The sequence below is a fragment of the Cryptomeria japonica genome, chromosome 6 (assembly GCF_030272615.1).
Source record: "Cryptomeria japonica chromosome 6, Sugi_1.0, whole genome shotgun sequence".
In the NCBI taxonomy this organism is placed as follows: Eukaryota; Viridiplantae; Streptophyta; class Pinopsida; order Cupressales; family Cupressaceae; genus Cryptomeria; species Cryptomeria japonica.
This window is the reverse complement of record NC_081410.1, coordinates 520,808,663-520,824,776: the sequence shown is the minus strand read 5'-3', so window position 1 is coordinate 520,824,776 and position 16,114 is coordinate 520,808,663.

The following is a 16,114-nucleotide window of genomic DNA, read 5'->3' as shown; positions in this document are numbered from 1 at the left end:
TTTTCTAGTTCAGCCTTGACTAGCAGTGCCACATGAGGATGCATCTTACGGAGTTTTTGATTGACTGGTTTAACTCCTGGTGTAATAGAGAGATGATGTATGATGAGATCAGGATCTAGTCCTCGCATATATGAGTATGTCCATGCAAAGTTGATCTTCTTTTCTAAAAATAGGTTGCTGAAATCTTTTAACTCTTCTGCTGATAGTGATTGAGCTAAATGAATGATATGTGGCATTTCTTGACTCCCAATGTGCACTAGCTGAGTTGGATCGATCAATATAGAAGACCTCTCCTAGAAATGACTTGGTAGTATATCAAGTATCTCACCTTCAGGCGCCTCAGAGAGGTTTTCACACTTAGGTGCATCCTTTATTTTTACTATTTTTTAATCTGACACCGCCACAACGTGGTTTTTGCCATCAGATCTCTTATTTTTCTTTTTTTAATTTTTATGACTGAGATACTTGATGTCTGTTTCAGTCATTTTCTCGCTTTGCTCACTGGTGGAAGAGTTCATTGGTCCCACTGCATTAAGATAGCATGACAGTGTGTAGTCATTGGCGAAGGTGGGTATATTCAAGGGTTGGTTATAAAGAGTACAATCAATCAGTTCAGGATGTATTAAGGATAAGGTTTGAACAGGCTCAAGGGAGTTCATGGTACTATCATCATGGCTTCGGACCGACTAGTCGAGTTCCAGAAGACTACCTCGCATATGTGTCTCGAGACCAGGAAGAGTTACAACATGATTATCAAAATTCATGTTAGTATTTATTGGACCTAACCCAACTGACCTACTTCTAGTGTCATCACCTACTTCAAATTGGATTACATACCATGGTGTGACAGTAACAGGGCCAACAGACAACATCTCAACATTCATGACAGAGTAGTCATAATGCATTGTTGAATAGTTATAAATAAAGCTCCTGTCTGAGTTATCAGAGTCATAAGATGAAGTTTCTGACTCATCTTCAAGTGGCTTAGTAAAAGTATATATAGTATCAATACCTAAATCTTTGATGCTACAAGTTCCTTCATCATTTGATTCATTGATCACTTGTATTTGACACACTTGTGGACATAACCTTGATGGTTCTATTGATCCCTGTTGTCTATTCCATTTAGCTTCCTCTAGATTGATGACTGGTTCTGTTTCTATAGCTTCTAATTCTTCTTTTGTAGTTCTATACCTAATTTGTCCTATCTCATTAGAGGGAGAGTTAGTATGTGAAGGAATTTCTTGTGTCCTTTCTTCCTCCAACTGTTGTTCATAGTCTTCTTGTCTTTTTAGTCTGATTTATTCTATTTCCTTTTGTATTTTTAGGCGTATCAGCTCTTTTGCGTCATCTGTGATATCATTGGATTCTTCAAGGGTTTCTGTAGATGTATCTGAGAGGTGGTCTAGATCCCATTCATACTCATTTGAATCAGTTTCTGAATCATCTACTTGTTGTCTACCAGTATATGTTACCAGAATGTCTAGTGGTACGAACAATTCTCTGATTCTGTATACTTCATCTCTCATATCCTCTGGGACTTCTACTTCCTATGGTATTATAGCTGATATAATTGGAACTTGATTACCATCTATTTCCTCTCTCGAGGTTGGCAATTCTTTTTGTTCATCGTCGCACTTTTCCTGAGTTTGTTGAGTATTAATTTCTTGTGTTGTTAAAGGTAGTACCTTTTTCTTCCACTTAAGTTGATGGTGGGACATGTGCTTTTGATCTAATGACTTTCTTGGATCATATCCCAGTCCAACTTTATCATTGGTAGACTTAGTTTGTAACTGAATAGGTTCAACAATGCCTTCTTCACGCTTGCCTAGAGGACCAGTACCCGAATATCCCATGCGTTGAAGCATCTTATAGCTTGGACCATATTGTGTCGGGGAAATCTCACAATGTCGTATTTCTTTGTTTGCACTATCTTCTTTGAAAAGTGATTTGACAACATCATCCTCTTCTATTTCATCTGCAAGAGAAGTAGAGGACAATATAAAGAGACCATCATAAATGACTTTTGGAGTTGAAGTTTGTGGCTTCATAACCTCTGATGGTTTTCCTAACTGTCTTGGTGATGGAGGAAGAGACATTAGTGAGAGTATAGGCTCTATCTTGTAGCCATCTATGCCAGTGTTTGTGATTTTCAATTTCTTTTCTAAATCTTTCAGCAAAGATTCTGAACTTTCAGCTGTAGAGGCTGTTCTAGTATGAGGAACAAAAGCATCAGCACTCTGCGTTAATGCATTGCAGGTATAGCTTGTATCAGCAGGAATACCGACTTCAACTCCATTATAAGGAAATTTCAAGCACTAATGATACGTAGATGGTACTTCTTTCATTTCATGAATCCATGGTCTGCCCAGTAAGATGTTGTATGAAAGATGAAGATCAAGGACCTGAAAAATGACATCTCTTTCTACAGGTCCTACCCTGATTGGTAATAGTACCAGACCCTTAGAGGTTCTTTCTTCTTCATCATAAGCCTTGATTGTTATTTTCTTTGTTGGATCAATAACGTTTTCAAAAAATCCCAGCTGTGTTAGTAGATTGTAGGTACAAATATTCAACCCAACGCCTCCATCTATCAAAACATGTTTAACTCGATGTTTATGGATCATAACTTCGATGTGTAATGGTTGGTTATGTAGGTGACTCAGTGAGTTATTATCTTCTTCAGAGAAAGTGAGGTAATAAGGTGAAGTCAGGTGACCCACCATAGATTGAAACCGATCCACGTCTAAATCTTTAGAGACACTAGTGGTGAGAAAAGCCTTGTCCAGGATCTCTCTATGAGTAGAAGAGATCTTAAGAAGTTCCAAAATGGAGATTTGAGCATTGGTTCTCTTCAATTGTTCGACAATACTATAACCAGGAGAAGATGATGAAGCCAACTGTTTTGATTTGGCCATGATTGTGTTTGTTTGTCTATTTGGAGGGATTGGTAGGTTTGATGTTTCTTGATTGAAAGTTGAGGAACTAGCTCCTTGGAGAGTAACCTTCTTTTGAGCGCAAGTCACAACATTAGCAGTTTGTGGTGAATTTTGTTTATCCTGGATTATGATCACATTGCAATATTCAGGCTGGGAAGATTCAATCATGTTGATCATGTTATCATTTTTAGTGTAGGTATAATTGACTCTATCTCCTCCCTTGGCTTTTGAGGAATCTCCTTGTTCATAAGTCGATAAGGGATCTTTAAAGGCCTTATGATCAGCATTAGTCGCGTGATTTCCAACAACGATCTTGCCAGCGGTAATGAGATATTGGATTTCATGTCAAATTTTCATGCAGTTGTTTATGTTATGTCCCTTGTTCCGATGGTAGTCACAGTAGTCATTTTTTCTCCACCATTTGGATTTAATTATGGGTCATATGGCCTAGAATTGTCTGGCAATGTTATCAAATTATTTGCCAATAAAGTTTTAAAAGCTGATTCATATGATTCATCTAGAGGAGTAAAATCACGCTTAGGTTTTGAAAGCCAAGGCTTTTCTTTAAACCATTCTCTTGCTTTCTTTGAAGGATTTTCTACTGCAGTTTCAGCTGCCTTGAGTGCTTGCGTGCCACTAGCTTGTTTTTTCTTTGACAATATCTACCACTCCATCATTAACAATGTTTCTATTGTTATCTTTGCCATATTTCTAGTATTTGCTCTTTTCTTTAGAACTAGAACCTTGCGATGTTTCTTTCCAAAGTGATATATCTCCCTTTTTTATAAGCACATCTTCCATTCTGAGGGCATTATCTACCATTTTGTTGAATGAAGGATGTACTTGCATCTGGACACTGTATTTTAATTCAGGGATTAAGTTGTTGACAAAGATATCCATCTTCTCAAGATTTGGAATAGTCCATGAATATCTAGAGAACATCTTTCTCCATCGTTGGAGAAAAGTGAGAAAGGGTTCTCCTGTCTTTTGTTTGGTATTACAAAGCTCTATCATAGTGACTAGGTGATGAATGTTATAGGAGTATTGCTGTAGAAATAGTTGGATTAATTCTTCAAAAGTTTTTATTCCCATAGGTAGACTTGAGAACCATTCCATAGCTTGCCCCCTAAAATTCTCGAGAAAAGGCACATGAGATACGTTTGGTCGTGCATGAATTCCATACATAAAGCACAAAATTATCTGATATGATCTTGAGGGTTTGTATTCCCTTCATGTTTGTCAAACTTAGGTATTTCTACTTTTGAGGGAAATGGAGGCATGTAAAGGTTTTTGTCAAATGGGAATGGGCATATTGTGTCCAGAGAATATTGTTTTGGTGATTTATCTTTGTTTTTCAGTTATGTGACCCCAGTTCATAACACTTGCATTTGTTTGTTTAGCATTCCCAATGGTGTCTCTTCCTCTTTAGTGACGAGAGCCTCCACATTATAACCAGTAGGAAGTTTGGCGCCTTGCTTTGCTAATTCTAGGAAATAGTCTTCTTTTTCTCTAGCCATGATGACCTTCATCATTTTTCAAAACTCTTTATCATTTTGACATCTATGTATTTCGACCTCGGGAGGTTCACGGATTTTAGATTCAGTGATTTTAGATTCAGTTGATGAGGACTCATTGTCAATGGCATGATTGCTGAAGTTGTCATAAGTGTCTTGTTTACCAACTTGTCTTTCTTGCCTTTCTCTAGACATGGTGGGAGATAGGGGCTCACCAAAGATTGGTAGATCGTAAACTAGTATTTGTGACGAGGACGATTTATTTGAAAATAGGTTTTCTCCAAAGAATGGATTGTTGTTTGATGAAAATAGTGTTTCTTTTTCTTTGTCTATTTTGTTGCGAGAACTTCTGGTTTGAACAAGCATTTGCAACCGGCGGGACCAAGAGCTAGATGTGTTGCAGAAGTCAAGATCAAATTGTAGCTAGTTATTTGTTTAACGTAGTGATTGAGAGAAGTTACTAAGATCTGGTCTGGTTTCAGGAATGATCTATCCTATGTAAGACGTTATCTAAGTTAACTTAGGTTTTGATAAGATGTTGTTTGAACTAGCTTAAAGATGATCGACAAAACCGTGCAATGCAACGTCAGGGGTACACTATCAAGGTTGTTTATGCTCAGGGGGATGATGACTAGTTTTATGCTCGCTGTAGACTAATCTGGGCAGGTTTGACTGTTTTGTACTGACAAAATTAGAGATTTGTAAGATAGGATTTAGTGAGCTGGATGACAATTTAATAGTTCCAGGACGACAACAGTTTTGTTTCGTACAAGTTGCTACCTAGTACCGTACAATAGATGGGTATGTCTAGGATGACAAAAGATTTAGTGCAATTATGTATCGTACAACACAAGATTTAGCTTTAGATGACATACTGTTGGATTTTGTATGATAGAGGATTGAGCTCAGATGACAAATAATCAGACTCGTACGACACAGGATATGGTGCAGGATGATAAATGATCAAATTCGTATGACTGTCAACATGACAAACAAAAATTGTGAGTTTTTCAATAGCTGAGTATGACAACTGAGTATGACTAATTCTAAGATGGACTGATTTTTGACCAGGATAGACTAGTTTTTGACATAATTTTGACTTAGGGTAGACTAGTTTTGACACAGACAAAGTTTTTGATCACTGAGTTGTTTCTTGTTTTCTCCAATTTTGGTATTCCAGTTTTAGTTTGAGGGATGAAAACACAGAAAACACGTAGTATGAATACTAACTCCAATCACAACATGCAAACCCTATGGAAGTTGGCTTAGAGAAGAAAACCTTTGCTGCTGACTTAGGTACACACCCAATAGCTAATCAAAATACGACCGCCGAGTCTCACGCAATGGATTCCCAACGCCGTATTAGCCAACTCCAAATGCTAATGGGGGCATGATATGACAAGTGTCTTGGGAGAGTTACTATCTCTCTTGCACAAAGATTATCAACCTTTCGGAGGTGAATCAGGTAGCTTCTAATTTTAATTGGATCTAGTAAGGGGTCCATTCGGTGCATCGAGATATAAACTCAATTAAGAGGTCTCCCAACCTTGAAAACCAAGGTTCAATATACCTGAAGGTACTAAGGAGAGCTATTCCTGAGCATTGCCATTGACTTGATTTTCATCAAATCACGTTTATTTTATAATGGGTTGGAGTACTTGGCGTTTAGCCGTTCCCACTTAGGTCGTTCCCCTCACACCGACTGTAACGACTTTAAGAGTTTTTAAGCTCCTTGGGAGGGCAGACGTGCTAAAGATGTACAAATCACAAACAAAGAAAATGCCTCAAGGGTCTAGATTTCTGATTGTCTAAAAAGACAAGAGCATACTCTCCTACCTCTCGGAATTTACTTAAAACATGAAATACATATTTGTTCTTTAACCAGATAGCAAGTTAGGTGCCTAAAAAATGAATTTAAAGAATACACGATGTTTGGTTGATTTTCTTTAGGCAACCCGCAAAAACAACGTATCAACAGTCATGTTGTTTTTATTCTTTGACAAGCATATGTGTGATTGATAAATTCTTTGACAAGCATTCGGCAAGAAACTGGTTAGGCTGTGAAAATATCAGGCAGACAGAAGATGATTCAGGGTTAGCATTAGCATAATCAAAATTTGGACAGAAAACCTTAAAATTGAAACTTGTTTTAACCCAACAGAATACAACATCGTATGACAATTATCATCTAGAGTGAAACGACAAAAGGCTTTTATCGTACGAGTTAGAACTAAGCATAGGATGACAGAAGATAAAAATTAGATAATTTGAATAGCATGTTGTACGACACCATTTTATGATTCGTACGACAAATATTAGGCTTCGACAGAATGTCGTACGATGCAGTAATACCACTCGTACGATATTTCACAGAGATTGCACGGACGAAACCTGCAGGATTAAAAAAAAGTGATTTTGAGGCCGAAAAAGTAATCTTCTGCCCCACGGTGGGCGCCAAAAATGTGTGTGTGAAAAGTGGACCTGTATCTGTATCTGAAATACACAACACTTCAATTAAGTCATTAGATGCATGGTTAGTAAATCAATAATCAATGAATAATAAACCATTACAAAGAGACCCATTGCCTTCTAAAAGATGTGAGCATAAGATTGCTCTCAGATTTGTATAAGCAATACTAGTGACTAGACTACACCAAGAAGAAGGATTTTTAAATCTATATGAGCATGAATATGAGCTAAATGGATGCAAGATTTAAGCTAGATATGCAAGATAAATCTAACATGATTTAAGCAATGTATGAATATTTAAGCTAAATGATTTAAGCAATATGAAATAACTAATATGCAATATCTCAATGTAAATTATCAATGAACCTAGAGCAAAAACAACATAATAACAATATATTCTCCAGGATCTTTGAATGAGAGATGAGAGCCCGAATTTATAGAAAATTCAGAAAGAAACCAAAGGCTGAGATCAAATGATGATGAGAGGTCAAGATTTTCCAAGAGGAAGCACAATCCAAGTGAATTGATGTGATTGGCTACTTTTCTCAGTTTTAAAGGAAATTGAACTAAAATTAAGATAAAATCAGGAAAAAACTAATTTATTCTCTATTTCAATCAATTTTAATATTTAATTATTTTAATTGCTTTCTTTGAGATTATTTATCAATTTTTAATTTGTTTTTCAAGATTATCTCCAATTGATTTCTTTTCTCAAATTTTAATTCTTTTTTGCCAATTAATTTCTTTTTTTGATTTGTTTCCTTTTTTGAAGATTTATGGCAATTTTTATTTATTTTTCAAATTAATTCCTCTTTTTGATGATTTAATGGCAAATTGATTTATTTAATTAAATATGTAAAAGATATTTAATTAAAATAAATAAGGTAATTGTTTAAAATGATTTACTTGGAATGATTTAATTAATTAAATAAATATTTAATTAATATTGGTTGATTAATTTTGCCATGTGACATTTGATGATTAAAGAATTAATTGTGTGCTCAAGATTTATTTAATTGCCTTTGGTTAGGATCTTGGTGACGTTGTCGAGATTAGGGGCTCATGGTTTAGATGACCATTTTTAGGGTATTACACTCACTACAGATGGGCTCACTGCCCTGAAAGGCTCACTAACTTGAAAGGCTGACTGCTAGAGAAGAAAGAAAGATAAAGAGAATCCGCCACAAAAACATAGTCTGCACTACCAGAACTGCTTCTGGTAATAATTGACAACACAATCCTCACACAACAACTGAATTCATTCAATCTTGCATGTATTCAACACAAAAATCCATATATCATCTCATTAATCCATACTCCTACATATATTTTCTCCAGAAAAGAACAATTTTCAATGTTGGCTAAGACAAAGATCTAAAATAGGTCTCCACTAAATATTCTAGTGGTGGGAAGGAATGAGAAGTAGACCATATTACACTGTTTCTCATCGAACATATCAACACTCTACATACATCAATAAAGCCAAACCCAAAACACATTCGCATGCTATGCTACATGTCTTTAATATCTAGTCCAAAACATCGAGGTTCAGACCAATCCAGACCCAAAGATAGTATTGAGTCACATCTTCCAAAACACCAAAGTCATCCGATAAAACTGAGAAATCTCCAAGTGCACATCATGCCTTAATCAAAAACTTTTTCTCAATATACCACATCCATACCTAATTCAGACCAAAGGATTTAACATCAATGACAACACATAATGTAATGCTAACAAGGGGAACAACCTTTGTATATAAAGTTTTCTCAAAAAATGGCTAAAGTGCTAAACAAGTGATGCAATGATAAAAACATGATACCAGAGGACACTAGTACCCAAAGAGGACACTACCACCTAGATAGGACAATTGCACAAGTGATCAAGAATCCATGTAAGGTGCTAGAGTACTAGTATATAATTGGAGTCCCTACCAGGTGTTGTAATCCCTACTAGGCATTATAGTCCCTCCCAAGTGTTGTAGTCCTAATTAGGGCTGTATTCAAGGTTAGTGAAAAACCCCAAGATAAGTTTTGGTCCCTAGGACATGAAAAACACTCAAGAACAACAAGGAGATGAATAAAATTAGAAATGATAAAAAATATCAGGAAACCAAGAAGGTCCTAAACACCCAATATTTTTGCACACTATCCCATAAAGGAGATCACTCCCAAGGGCTAGGGAGACTATAAAAGGATCCAACACAAGGCTAATGACACAAGAGGTAACTGATAAAGGTGTCCTAAACCTCTAAAGCCAAACAAGACCACTTGGATAACCCTAAATGACCTCTTAATATGGTGGTTCTCACAACTTACTAAGAACAAAAACTAGAGCTAAAGTTATAATATCAAGTAGCATGCTTTAAAACTTAGAGTTCATTTTTAAACCTAAATTAAAGTGTTCTCTACATTCATTTGTACAAAATTCTAATGAATCTAAAGGAGCATTTAAAATAACAAGCCTGTTTAACTACAACATCAAAATACATTTATATTATTGACTTGACTTATGTGGTTAGTTTACAATCACTCCTTTTAGGAGTTTCCAAAATCATAATTTATGATTGCAATAATGTCCTGGGATTAAGGTCTTGAATAATAATGTACATCGTAATGAAATGAGAACTAAAGGAAAAGAGATAACCTCCACTTGTATGTTGACCAATGCTCCTTCAAGAATCTCAAATCCCCATTGGTGGTATTGATGGCACCCAACCATGTGATACCATTAGGTCCACTCCCACCATGCTAAGAGATAGTCACTTGGTGACCAACACAAAACTCACACAAAACAAGGAGTATAGATAACAAGCATACCAATTAATATACACACATGGTGTGACCTAAGATATGTTGAAGTAAAGATTGAGCTATGATACCATGTTGAATTTTATAACACAAGCTTGCAAGTTCAAACAACAAACTAGAACACCTTCCATAAATGAGAGTAGAAAAAAAATGCCATATTCCTCAAAAGAAAAGATTATAGAATTAAATTACAATGCATAGTAATGTTCTTTTACAGAGAGCACAAAGTTTCCCTAAGCTAAAATGAGGAGAACTAAAGTGAAAGAATGGGGAGCTAATAAAAGCTCAACTAAAGTATCACTAAGTGAACTTAAGCTAGAAAAAACATGAATCTTGATAGAAAAGCATAACTATAAATGAAAAAGCAAAGCTCTAACTAAATTATCTAACACCCCCCCTTAAGTGAAACTCATGAAGAAGTAAAAAACCTCCAAATGCTTGAATAGGACCTGACAACAAAAGGCCTGATAGTGTACCCATGTATAAACCAATGCAAAGCAATACAACTCTCACAAATGGTGAAAAGGAGAAAAACCTAGTGAGAGAAAAATCATCTCCAAAAGAGAGAAAAAAGGACTCAAAAGCCTCCAAGAAAATGTCTCAAAAGATTAGGAACTTGAAGAACTTCCTCTTAAACACAAAGAAGTTGTAGATAATTTTTAAACAAAAAGAAAGAGACTAATATATTGTTGAATGAAGAACCTCATTTGAAACCAAGATGATGATCATGATCAAGAAGACAAGAATCTACATGAATGCCCTCAATGACACTACTTGAACAAATATATGGAAAACAAAGGAAAAACATCTAGAAATCAAAGAGATAGATGGCACATGAATCTAAAAGAGTGATCCCAATGTTTCTACTCAACCATGCAAGAGTAAATTGCTAGTAAAATATAGGTACCAACAATTTGAAGAACATTGATCAACTGAGGATAGGTTGCCTCCACAAAATTAGAATGCAAGAGTGTCTATATGGTAAAATCTCTATCTCATCAAAATACAACCACTACATCCAACTAGTACATAGGAACAAATACTGAATACGTAGCTTGCTCCAAAGTGAAACTAATTTTTTTTTAGCACCAACAGTGGAAACCCCCCATAATGCTAATAATGAAGAGAGATGACAGGTCTGCTAAAACTGCATGTCACCGAGTAGTGCATGAAGGAGAGTCTAAATGTGCACAAGAAATTACTTGAAATTGAAAAAAAAGGTATGCAACCAATTCACATAGGCATGGGACAAGAATCTCTAGGATTTGATGTTGTCGTGGAGGGATACTCACTAGACAAAGGTGTGATGGAAAAACAAATGATGCTACACAACCCCCCATGACACTTTATAAAATAATGCCTACACAAAATAAGGCACAACAAAATATATAAAATCCCTCAAAAATATACTCAAGAGTGCCACTTTATCTTAATGCATATACAAACAAATAAGTGCATGAAAAGGATGCTCAAAATGCCCAAATAGGACAATGTTCTAGAAATACATGTAGAATGGCTCGAGGCAAATCATCTGACATAAATTGAAATTTTCTAGGAGCTAAAATGACTAAGTAATCAACCCAAAGGTGAAAACACAAAAGATTGAATAAAAATTATATAGGGAAAAATCTAGAAACGATAGTAGTAGATTTGAATAAAGGACTCTGAGAGCTTTATGACAATATCTAGTTTGCCGAAAATGGAGTCCATTTGACCAAGTTATGACCCCCAGAGTGAAAAAAAGGTATGAATTGAACTACCTAGTACAAAAATGAAATATGATAAAACCACCTACAAATATGGATTAGTTTCGAAACCAGCTTTTTGATGATATCTCATTTGCACAATTTTGACTCCATATGATCTAGTTATGGCCAAAACACCAACTACATGCCAATTAGGGCTTGAAAGGCTTAAAGGGTTTTCAAAAATAGAAACTTTCTAAAAATAGAAAATTTTCAAAAATATAATTTTTTTGAGAATAGAAATTTCTAAAACAAAAGGTTTTTGAAAATAGAAAGTTTCCAAAAATAGAAACTTTACGAAAAAAATAAATTTTTGAACAATAGAATTTTTCCAAAACAATTCAGACGCGGATTTTTCTCCAAAGCTGATAGCTTGCAAATCCACACAAGAAGTCAAACTTGGTGACCCTGCAATGCTTCTGAGAAAAGAAACTCTCAAAGCTTGAGAAGGGGTTTTCTAAATCCATGCTCTGATACCATGTTAAAGTAAAGATTGAGCTTTGATACAATGTTGAATTTTGCAACACCAATATCAAACAACAAACTAGAACACTTTCCACGAACGAGAGGAGCAAGAAAAATATGCCATATTCCTCAAAAGCAAATATTATAAAATTAAATTACAATGCATAAAGATGTGCTTTTATAGAGAGCACAAAGTTTCCCTAAGCTAAAGTTAGGAGAACTAAAGTGAAAGCATGAGAAACTAATAAAAGCTCAACTAAAGCTAAACTAAAGTATTACTAAGTGAACTTAAGCTAGAAAAAACACAACTCTAGATAGAAAAGCATAATTCTAGATGAAAAAACAAAGCTCTAGATAAAATGCTCATACAAGAAACATCATCATAACATACACATGACTAAGCATGATAAAATATAATGCATAGAGGTTAACATGTTAATCATCAAATCATAAAATACATATTCTCAAGGGGACAACATAACCAATAAGAGGTGTACAACCTGAGTTGGCCTAGTGGTGGAAAACTTGTGCTCTTGAAAGAGAGGTCACAAGTTCAAATCTCACAAGGGGGTAGGATATATACACCTTATTGGCTTTGACTCATTATCGATAAAAAAAAACCATAACCAATAAGAGGCATAAAGGACAAACCATATCACATTATAGATAGGACAAACATAATCACACACAACTATGATCTCATATGACATGGACATACTCACATGCAATATTTAGTTTCTTACAACCATAACATGGTTAGCGATAGGTCTCTCATTGAACATAAAGTTCAACAACATCAAGGACAAGGAGCCTATAGGATCTAGGGAAGGAGTGTCATCACAATAGCTCAAAGAGATAGCTATGTGGGGTATGATCAACTCATCCCATGAGAAACCCAACCTAAAAGTCCAGTGGTCTCTAAGGGGGCAAGGGGGCATGCATTCTATGCTCATATCAAGCCTATACTAGAACTTTGGCTATACCATTGGAATCCTTATATCGGTTAATTTTATTCCCCATTGTCATTAATTATCATTTATTATAGATTTTTTTTTTTCTATCATATCTTTGAGCCCCATTGTACCCTAACCAACATCAAGAGCCCCCCCCTTCCTACACTCTACAACTCAAATCCTAGGCTCATCATGCCAATTCACTATTTGGGTGGCACAAATTTTATTACAAAATTTTAGGAGATGAAAACAAACATGGTGTCAGAATATTTTGAGTCCAAAACAAATAAGGAGACGTCTTTTCCTAAATTAAAATTCATATCATAAATCATTACCAATTTCAATTTAAAAAAAATTAATTTACATTGAAAATACCATAAAAATTTCCCAAACTCCATGATTGAATGCTTGAAAACTCAAAAATTCAAATTTCAAAATTTTAAGAATACCTTTTGGTTTAAAAAATGCACAACACCCCACTTTTAGCATAAAATTTATGTTTCCTAAATTTTGGAAATTTGTTTGTAGCAAGGCTACAAAATAGAGCTTTTCAAAATTGAATCTAAAATTGAATCTCTTTGTTTCCTTAAGGGTAAGCATGACAAGCATGCAATTATATAATTGAAAATATGAAGAATTGAGAGAATTTTTACTTCAGGTTTGAAGCTCCCGAGATGATAAATTTATTTTCGTTTCTTCAAAATTGAGAAACAATCCAAAAGAAAACAATCTTACCTTTGACGCTTCTCTTTTTCTTTTCACTTTTCTTTTCAATTCTTTCTCTATTTTTTCAATTCCCTCTTTCACAAAATATAATTTTTAAAAAATAAAAAATACCCAGTTTATTTCCATTTCAAAGGAGAATAAAATAATACTATTTAATATTTTTTCAAATAATTAAAATATTTTTAAATAAATTTTCATAAGCCAATAAAATAATTTCAAATAGAAATTTTAACTCATTGTGAAAAGCAAATATAATTTTTAATGCATTAAGTTACAATTTTCTCTTGTTCTTTTCTTTCTCAATTTCCAATGTAATAGGCATTATTCACACATAAGATTTTAATCCTTCAAATATAACTAAATGTAAATGTGAAAAAATCCATAATATAACTGACACGATCATTGATTTTTTAAAACACATAAAATCTAGAATTTTCACCAATTTAGATTCAAAATTAGAAGGGAAACATGACCCATTTTTTTCAATAGAGATTACCAAACATGATAGCCCAAAGTGACATCTCTGATATAACCACCATTAGGAAATAACTTAGACTACATATTAGGTGGAGAAATAACCTTGTATATGTATCTAATTGATGCACATATTAAGCATACCTACTATATATATAATAGTTGAAGCACATGAAAATCATCCAATGGGGCTCAACATCATATGAGAAATAAATTAATAAATCCAAATGAACTAGACTCAAATTAATCACAACATGAATAATATATACGGTGAAAAGTGATGATGATAAACTATTGTAAAACCATAAAGATCCAACCACAAACAATTTAAGTCCTACAATGAAATATTCACCAATACCAATAGAGATACCTAAAATCATGTAAATCAACAAAATAAAACAATATTACCATTCACATATCAAGTAGGGTTTCAATCTCCATTGATCTTGTTTGATATATTTGCTCTCAGATTTTATGTGTACACAAGAGCTCAACAAAGAACGAATTATGGTTGATAGTTTGATCGCAAGAAGGCTTGATTGACACAATCATTAGGTGATTAGACGATTAGGGTTGAAAAGGAAGAGGGCATCCTCTTATATAGAAGACACTGTAGGAAATGAAGGGATAAGATTAAGAGGTGTAAAGATAAATGATTGACTAGGATTAAAGGGTAGGTAGAGGAAATAATCAAATGATAAAGGGGGTAGGTAAGAGAAGAATTAAGAGATGAATGACATGTGTCATGGATAGAAAAGGCTAATGAATTAGTTAAATAAATAAAGATTTATTTAATTAATAGAGGAAGTGAGATCAATTAAATAAATAAAATATTTATTTAATTTAGGAAAAGGATAATTTAAATAAATAAGTATTTATTTAAATGAGGAAAGACTTAGAAGGGGATTAATGAATTAATTAAATAAATAAGAATTTATTTAATTAATAAAAGACTTAGGATAAAATAATTAAATAAATGAAAATATTTATTTAATTAAGCAGGACAATTTTAGGTGTCTACAAATAATAATACACACATATATGGAATCTAAGCATTACATTAAACCTTGCATATAAAGCATCACACATGCACTTCAAGGAATACCATAGTAATGAAACACATCAAGTCTTCACAAGGAAGTTGACACACTACCACACATGCATCTCAAAGCATAAAAAACACCAATGAACAACATGTTGAGGAACCTTATCTCAAAAACATATGAATGGTCCAAACACAACATGCAAAAAATAAATAAAAGATATAACCAAAATTCGCAATGAAAATAATGAAATTGAAAAATGATCAACACTAAAAGCAACTAGCACGAATACAACCTATGCATCTCTTAATACATATCCAAAAATAACATTAAGACCCATGTATCTTAAGACTACAATTAAAAATTATATTAAAAATTGCCTTTAATTTATTCAATTTCATGATTCTAAATACATTATTCTACATCACTCAAACTCTTAAAATAATTTTAATTGTTTGATCATTTTCCTTAAAATATTTATGTGAATTGTTATTCATTACACAAATTAATAATGAAATTGATTTATTTCCTCTTCTTGGATGTAATGTCCACATGCCATTGAAATAAGTGAAAAAATATGGGTCGAAGATGCCTAAAATTAGGTAGGCACACTTAGTTCAAAGGAAATGAAAGAAGACATCACAATACAACATGCTTTGTAAGCTATTGATATAGACCTCAAAAGTTGGGAAACATAGACAAACTTTACTTACATTTGTCTATAATTAATGTGACCCATGTTGAATTTTGAGAAGCACCTTAACTTATTTGAGTTTTTGATAGGTACCTTGATTTATCATGTGGACCCATATCTATAGTGTCATACATTATTGTCCCTTTGAGGTGGACCCATATCTACAGTGTCATACATTATTGTCCCTTTGTGGTGAGCTAAATTATCTGTAATTGAGCAATTTATCTCATGAGGTATAATCAAAATCTCTAAATGGATATGACCAATTTGATTTATCCTATC